General features: G+C 34.6%; 1 long non-coding RNA gene across 1 annotated transcript; it reads left to right on the forward strand.

Annotated features, from left to right (window-relative positions):
* The first annotated feature begins 941 nt into the window (after positions 1-941).
* LOC135137834 (uncharacterized) lies at positions 942-1,275 on the forward strand. Its single transcript, XR_010281946.1, has 2 exons — positions 942-1,002; positions 1,048-1,275. It is a non-coding gene; the product is annotated as an uncharacterized LOC135137834 (long non-coding RNA).
* Positions 1,276-7,477: the final 6,202 nt, after the last annotated feature.

Below are 7,477 nucleotides of genomic sequence, written 5' to 3' on the forward strand. Positions count from 1 at the left end.
AGTAATTTGTCGATTGGATGGCTCAAATTTTTGAAAAATCGACAAGTTAATTTCGTAACTTCTGATACTAATCTGCGAGAACAGATAACTGGATCTAACTGTATTATCTTGACAATTGTGGTAATCACGGTGAGGTGCCAACATCTTAAATTCTAGAAATAGCTGTACAGTTTTATTATCTTTGGAAATTGAACTAGGTTCCTGAGGCAAGCTATAGATTTATTTAATATATTTTTAGATAAATTCATTAGAATTTTCGAGGTGGCAAATATTTAAATCAATTTTAGTTAATGTTGTTGTAATCCCTAAATTAGTGTTCAATGTAAAATTTGGAAAAAAATAGGATCACTCTTATGGGCAATAGAGATGATATCATCAGTCTTTCGAGTGGACATGTAGATAATTTGTTCAGCGATTCAGCATCTTCTAAATGACTTTAAAATGTGTATTAATTTTCAAAACAGTTTGTAGTATAGCTTTAATTGTTACTTCCCGAGCGAAAGCTAAGGAAGTGTTGTAATCCAGCCCATCGAGCCACTGGCTGCTTTCATATTTTCTCGGGCTCATGACCCTAGAGTATGAAAAAATTGCTCAAGGGTTGTTTCGACAAAACTTCCTGCGCCCATGAAGTACAGTGAAACGTATCCAGCATTTTCGAAAAATTATAAAATTTGATTTTCCGAATTTAATTTTTTTGTGCCAATTATTAATTAATCCTTATGAAAACTGTGGTCCTAGATTGTCATTTTGGCTGTACCCAAATTTGAGGAAGTACTGCTGATACACTCTTGTAATGTAATGTAGAGGCAGAAAACATGAAATTGGCCGTTACGGTATACGGTTTTCAGTTTTATGAGTAATGTAATTAAAAAAATGCCACTATTACGTGCACGACAGTAGTCAACGCATTGTTGTTGTAAAGTAATGAATTAAAGTTTACATATTCCATTATCAGTCAGTTCGTGGTAGTAAAACTATCACCTGGTCGGCATGGCGATAATTGTAAGTTAATTCAGTTAGAACAACAAATTTGCTCAATGTTTTCAGATATTTTACATGGTTTTGGTTATACTCATCCTATGCACGCTAAAAGAGCCAGTAGTTGGCATTCCAACTTGGCTTTTAGGTACGTTCGTTGTATTTTTGCGTTTGTGGATGGTAACTATGAATTAATGTTGTTCAGAAGCGGAAAATATCACCCTAGAAGAAACAAATTTACAATAGTGTATAATACACTCAGATGAAATACGGTATGAGTAAATTGTATGACTAAAATGTTGTTCTTTTATTTTTCTCTTTATGTTTCTTACAGTAAGTACCAAAGTAAATACGTTTAAATGAAAATACAAAAACGAAAGAGATCGTAATTTAAAAAAATAGTTTAAAACGTTTAGATCGTATTTCCTTCGCAGTCTGAAGAGTCGACCATTAATGTTTTTTGAAAAAAATATTTTTAGGGGTTAAATATCATTAGATCAGTCATAATGGTTTGGCGATTTGGATTAAAGTTATTTCTTAGGTGAGGCTAACACAAATTGTAAAATTTTGTTTTGCATTTTTTTTGCAGAAAGAAGGGAACGATTCAGTATTAATTAAAAATACAAAGTTAAATAAAAAATTGAAGGCACAGCTATACGCTTTTTAAACGTTATTTTTATCGATAATACTATCGCACAAGTATGTAAATGTACACACTAAACGGCAGCGAGGCCGTTTTAATCCATAGGCGTGCACAGCTGTCTTTAACGCCAATCAAGGCCGCACGTTCGCATATACGACAAGCGGTCGTTCGCGATTTTCGCGTTCGTAATGGGTACTCGACGCTTATGATATTTTATTGCACCTAAAAAAACAAGCGATAACAACTGGACTCAATAATAGTAATACAGTCACGACGCGTTTTTCTGTACTCACTATAGTTATCAATGTTATCATTATTGTTTCACACATCGTGCCGTTAAATTGACACATCGATAATGAGCCTTGGCTATGAATAACAGCCGTTGTTGAGCAAAAATGGTTTTAAAAGAGATTATATAACGTTAAATTAAGAAACTGATCTTGTTATTATTGAATTTAGGTGCCCTATAAGTAACACTAACGACTCCTAATCAAACAATGAAATAAATAAATACACATTACGTGATGGCTACTTCTTAATATGCGAGAATGTTTTTTAGTATGCAAAATATTGTCTCTAAAATATAAATAACAAGTACTTGTTTACCTGTAGCTTGGCAGTCGACACGTAGCTTTATCTTAACTTACAGGTGTTATCACAAAAAAATTAAATAAAATTAGTAGTTCGGTTATCTATCCAATTATTAACTTTACAGTGTAGACAATATTTTTAAGGTAATCTCATAGCAAGACGATATCAATAAGATATTTTGGAACCTTTTGTAAAACAACTCCATGATGATGAATTGTGTAGAAGTGTACAGAATTGATTTCTCCAAGTTGACACTAAGTTGTCGTTGAAAAGTAATTATTTGATATTTGATCATGAGATCGTTATTATGTTATCGTTATGATGACTCATTGTCGGTGACGGCGACTGGAGAGAAGCCTGGAAGCGGAATCCAGAAAGACCTCGACTGCGAAACTTCTAGAAGAAAAGGATGGCTTTAAATAGAGGCTACCTTCGGGAACGACGATCATTCAGCCAGTTCAGTCTACGAGAGTACAGTCATGTTGCGCCGAATTTATTTTGTACATAATCGCTGTGTAATCAGTCGTGTAAATTTGAGTTATTGAGAAATAAATTGTTGAATTTAACCCACACCAATTTTAATCACCCGTTCGACGTAACACTGGTGTGTGAGATCTGAAATTAATAACTGGTTTTACGACGACTTCCGGACAGATTGGACAAGAACTCTGAAGAATTTATGCCTGTCGAGACTAACTATACTTACAAAAATAGACGAGAAAATGAACGCAAAAATAGAAAAAATGGCCGAGAAAATGGGCGCAAGAATGGAAAAAATGGACGAAAAGATGGACGCAAGAAATAATAAAGATATGGATGAAAAGATGGAAACAAGAGATGAGAAAATGAATGCGACAATAGAGGAAGTCAACGGAAAAATGGAAATGATGGACGTGAAAATAAATAAGCAAATCAGGCTAACCGAAAAATTCTTAAGGGAAGTGGAAACAAACAAGAATGAAATAGAAGAAATTAAAGAACAAATGAAAGTTATGAAAATATTGTCGGACAAAATATGGTCTCAATGGGGCATCAGTTAAAGAGTGAGAGAGAAAAATCAGTGGAATGTATAGAAGATAGGATGGAGAACAAAATTAAGAAATTCGAAAAGATACAGAGAAATGTAACAACAACTAGTCCATGTATTGTGATGACACCCCACCTATGATGGTCAGACACCTTAGTCATCGTACGAGAAGCAGTTCGATGCAGCAGCAACGGCAAATCTCTGGGAATAAGAACAAAAAGCTACAGCTTTGGTGATAGCTTTGCGAGGCGCAGGTCGTTGAATCGCCGCGCCCGAACCAGAAACGGTACCACCGCCACCCGTTTTTTTTGTCATCACCGTCATAAATCGAAACCGTCGTGCACGCGTCGTACACCGCCACCGCAATCCCCTCCTGGGTCGCCGTACCGTCCTCACACGATTTCCAGCTTCAAGGTCGCCGCCCCCAAGTCCAGGAGGAGCCCGTCCTGAAAGACGTCGCCGCCCAGGAGGAACAACCGTGCCGGACGTTTACTTCTTTTGTTTATTTAGTTGTAGCTGGTGGCAGGGAATAAACCCGATTATTATTTAAAACATTCCTTGCCGTTTTATTTTATTCTCGTATTTTCGCGGGTGCTTACCACCTGAGATCCGTGTCTCCGGCTTGAGAGCAACCCCGGCACTCCCGGGCCAGACTGTTTCTTATATCAGCAGCACTAGTCGACCCAAGGCTTGGCACCCAGGTACGCTGTCACCACATGTTTTCGGTGAGATTTCAGACCGTCCCGTCCCACCGGAATTTCGTCGCAACACTTCAGTTTTGATTTTCCTGGTAATAACGCATATCGAACAGATTTCACTTGGTCTGATTTATTTATAACGATTAAGGAAATTTTAAAATTTATTCTTTTTCAGGTTTTTCGAAGTACCTTGACTGTAATAAGCAGAGTTGTTAATAATAACAGTTGTTTATATGATTTAATACTGTGCAATTTTGATTGCTAAATTACAATTATATTTGATAAACAACCTTGGATTTGGCAGAAGATGTAGTTTTCGAAACACCGACTAATGTAAACTATGTATAAATTGATTGATCTTCTCTTAATTCTACTGAAAACGTGGTGTTGCTAAATTCTATGAAACAATTAGCAGCTTTTAAGTTCTTTTGTCAATACATCCAAGAGTTCAAAATATCCAGTCTGGTTCAGTTTATAAATAATTATAAGTACCTTTCCACTAATTATAGGTAACAAAACTTAAGTGTTGTTCATTGATTTAGTACCGAGGTTTTGTTCACTAAATCTTACAGTCAACATCTTTTGTCAGTTAACTAGTAATTAATAAGCACATCGATTAATTCAGGCATTCTTGTATATTTTGTTGTCCGTTTCACTCAAAAACCGCAAAACATTAAAAATTGTAATTCTTCCCTAACAACTCCCCACCTATTGTATGAAAACAACGAATTCGTCAAATTTTATTTGCACCCCAGTTCCTATAATCAAGCCCCTTTTTCACAACCACGAAATCCCACCCTTAATTACCGCTAAATACACGTTTCGCCCATGCCAACCCATCGCTGTCTTTAATGGGCGTTGATCAAAGCTCGCCTGTGCAGATCCAATTAGATAATTAAATTAATTAAACTATATTCCGCGGCCGGTAAATCAGACCAGGTCTGTTTAATGAATTGTCAGGAGACCATAACCGTCATAATAAAAAATCCGTGATCACGAATTTAATAATACAATGAGTATGATGAAATCACATTACTTGTCCTAATTAATAAATCTAGCTCATAAACAATTCATGAATGGGTTCGTCCCTGTAAGTACAATAGAAAAATTTGTCACTTTCTCCCCAGCGTACCATAACGCGTGAATCTGACGTTTGCCCAACCTGTGACCAGCGGGACACCTCACCCTCAGGTGCAGAACCATTTATACGTGATTAGAGATAAGTTTTGGGAGCATGAACGCGATCGAGCTATTAAGAGGAGGTGATCTACGATTCTGTCATTCGGAGGAGCGTAGGGGACGGATATTAAAAAAAGACTTATGCTGGATATCCATTTCGATATTAAAAATATGTATACATTATATTGTTGTGCATTTGCATGTGACGTTGGGATTTCGAAGCGAATATCAAACGTTCAGATTTATGGCTTTTAATATACATATATGAATCGTAAACGCGTTTTTCAAAATATTGATGGTTGGCAGCGGGATTCTTATACCGGAGCTGCAGAGCTGTAACAGAAAGTAGAACAAGTGCATAATATTGATAAAGAATAATTATTTTTATATTATTATGTATTTTTTCCTGGTATCGTGTCTTTAATGACCTAACTTCACTGTCGCAAAATGAAATGAATAAGGAGAGGCTAGAGAAACAGATTTTATATTCGAATCGTGGCAAAGTGTGTAATTAAGGATTTTCATCATCTATCATTTAAGTTTTAATGTTATATTTATTATTTAGCCATGTTACTCATAACTTTAGTTTCTTATTATATTATTTCGGCACAAGGAAATTATCTTCTCAATTTTCAATAGAATTTAAAAAAATTATGCTAATTATATTGTTATGTTTAAAAATAAAATTTACTCAACCTTTGGTTTCTCATTCTAGGTACTCGTAGATATTTTGAAACTTTTTGGCTGAATTTGTTGTTGTAACTGAGCCCATATAGTTTACTTTCCAAGGGAAAGTTAGAGACGTACTTTTAATTCACATTATTGTTAAATTCTATGTACATCTGCGTCTGCTGTGTTGATAGTGAGACGTTAATCAAAATTTGTCCATTCGTCCTTACCAAAAATTGTATGGCGTGCTATCTCAAATGTGTACGTATTTTTCATATTTTGCAATTTCGTCTTAGGAGACCTTTAATCATATGATAAAGTATGAAGTACATATTTCATTCAGAAAATATGAGTTGATCCATGGTTTGCCAGGACTCTCAACAAATTTCCTGACATAAGAGCATCTAAGTAACATAGATGATAGCTGACTATAAAATAAGCTCCAGGAAATATCAGGATTCTTTAAATAATTGATAAGAGGTCAACGAAATTTTTTACTTCACGTAATAAGAAATCGTACTTTATACAGGTCTTCTAATACTTATAATCTTGCACTTTTTTACTAGCCGTGAAAAACTGGATTTTCCCATTTAGTATAATGGGGTCATATTTATGAAAATGTGGAAGAGGATCACACATTGTGACAAGGGACAGATCAGAAACTAAAACCAGATCAAGAAGAGATGGAACTTGATTCACACGATATCTGGTAGGATCGTTAACTAACAGAGACAAATGAGATCCATAGAAAAAATCAAGGAATAAGTATTCCGAATTTATATTACGTGATAATAAAGGGGTAGGCCAATGCAACTTGGGAAGATTGAAGTCGTCAATTATAAAAATATTTTTATTTGAAACAATAATTGCTGATACTTCAGAATCAGAGGCTAAGTCATTATTTGGTGGTCGGTAAATACAACAAATTAATAAACAAAAAACGAGTTAACCCTGTATTTCAAAAACAAATGAAGTATAAACTTTGAAAGAATTGCAGAAAATGGAGCTTGAGTATTCCTAGGAACAACCCAAATTTCAAAAAGATTCAATAAAGCGTTTTCGCGATTTTCAACTGTTTCCATTCTTTTTAGCAACCCTGTATGTTTGTCCGTGTGTTAGATCTTTTTCATTTTTATCAGAACTTTTTTTGTTTCATATCAGATTAATTTGTTTTTTGTCTATTTTATTTCATTTCTTTGTTCTTTTGTTTTATTTGGATAAGTCAATAGCAGCATATGATAATGTCTGTCTTTTTAAACATTATAAATAAGTGCTTCAAACTCTGCATCGGAATTAACACTTAAAATTTTATATTTTCCTGTTAAATTCTACCAAAAGTTATAAGGAAGAGACGAGGAACGGTTTGTTGATGTGCTATTTATGATGATGATAGCTGTGAATGTAAATAAGAGTAAATCTAGACAGAAATCTAGATAAATGGACATTTTATTTCTAGTACCTGCCGTAAAATAAGACACACGTTTTTCCACGGTACTATTTACGTAAACGTACGACTTTTTTACAATAACAAATCAGACTACACATTCGATGTGGTTCGTCTTAAACCTCGATATCTGTTACATTTAGACGTTTCGTAATTTTTTTTAATCTAGTGTTGTATGTCAAAATAATTTTAATTTTTGAATGTACGATTAACCCCCGAACATTCTCTGGGAAAAATGAAAATAAACT

The sequence above is a fragment of the Zophobas morio genome, unplaced genomic scaffold (genome assembly GCF_036711695.1).
Source record: "Zophobas morio isolate AGI-343-1 ecotype UQ-CSIRO unplaced genomic scaffold, CSIRO_AGI_Zmor_V1 ptg000030l, whole genome shotgun sequence".
In the NCBI taxonomy this organism is placed as follows: Eukaryota; Metazoa; Arthropoda; class Insecta; order Coleoptera; family Tenebrionidae; genus Zophobas; species Zophobas morio.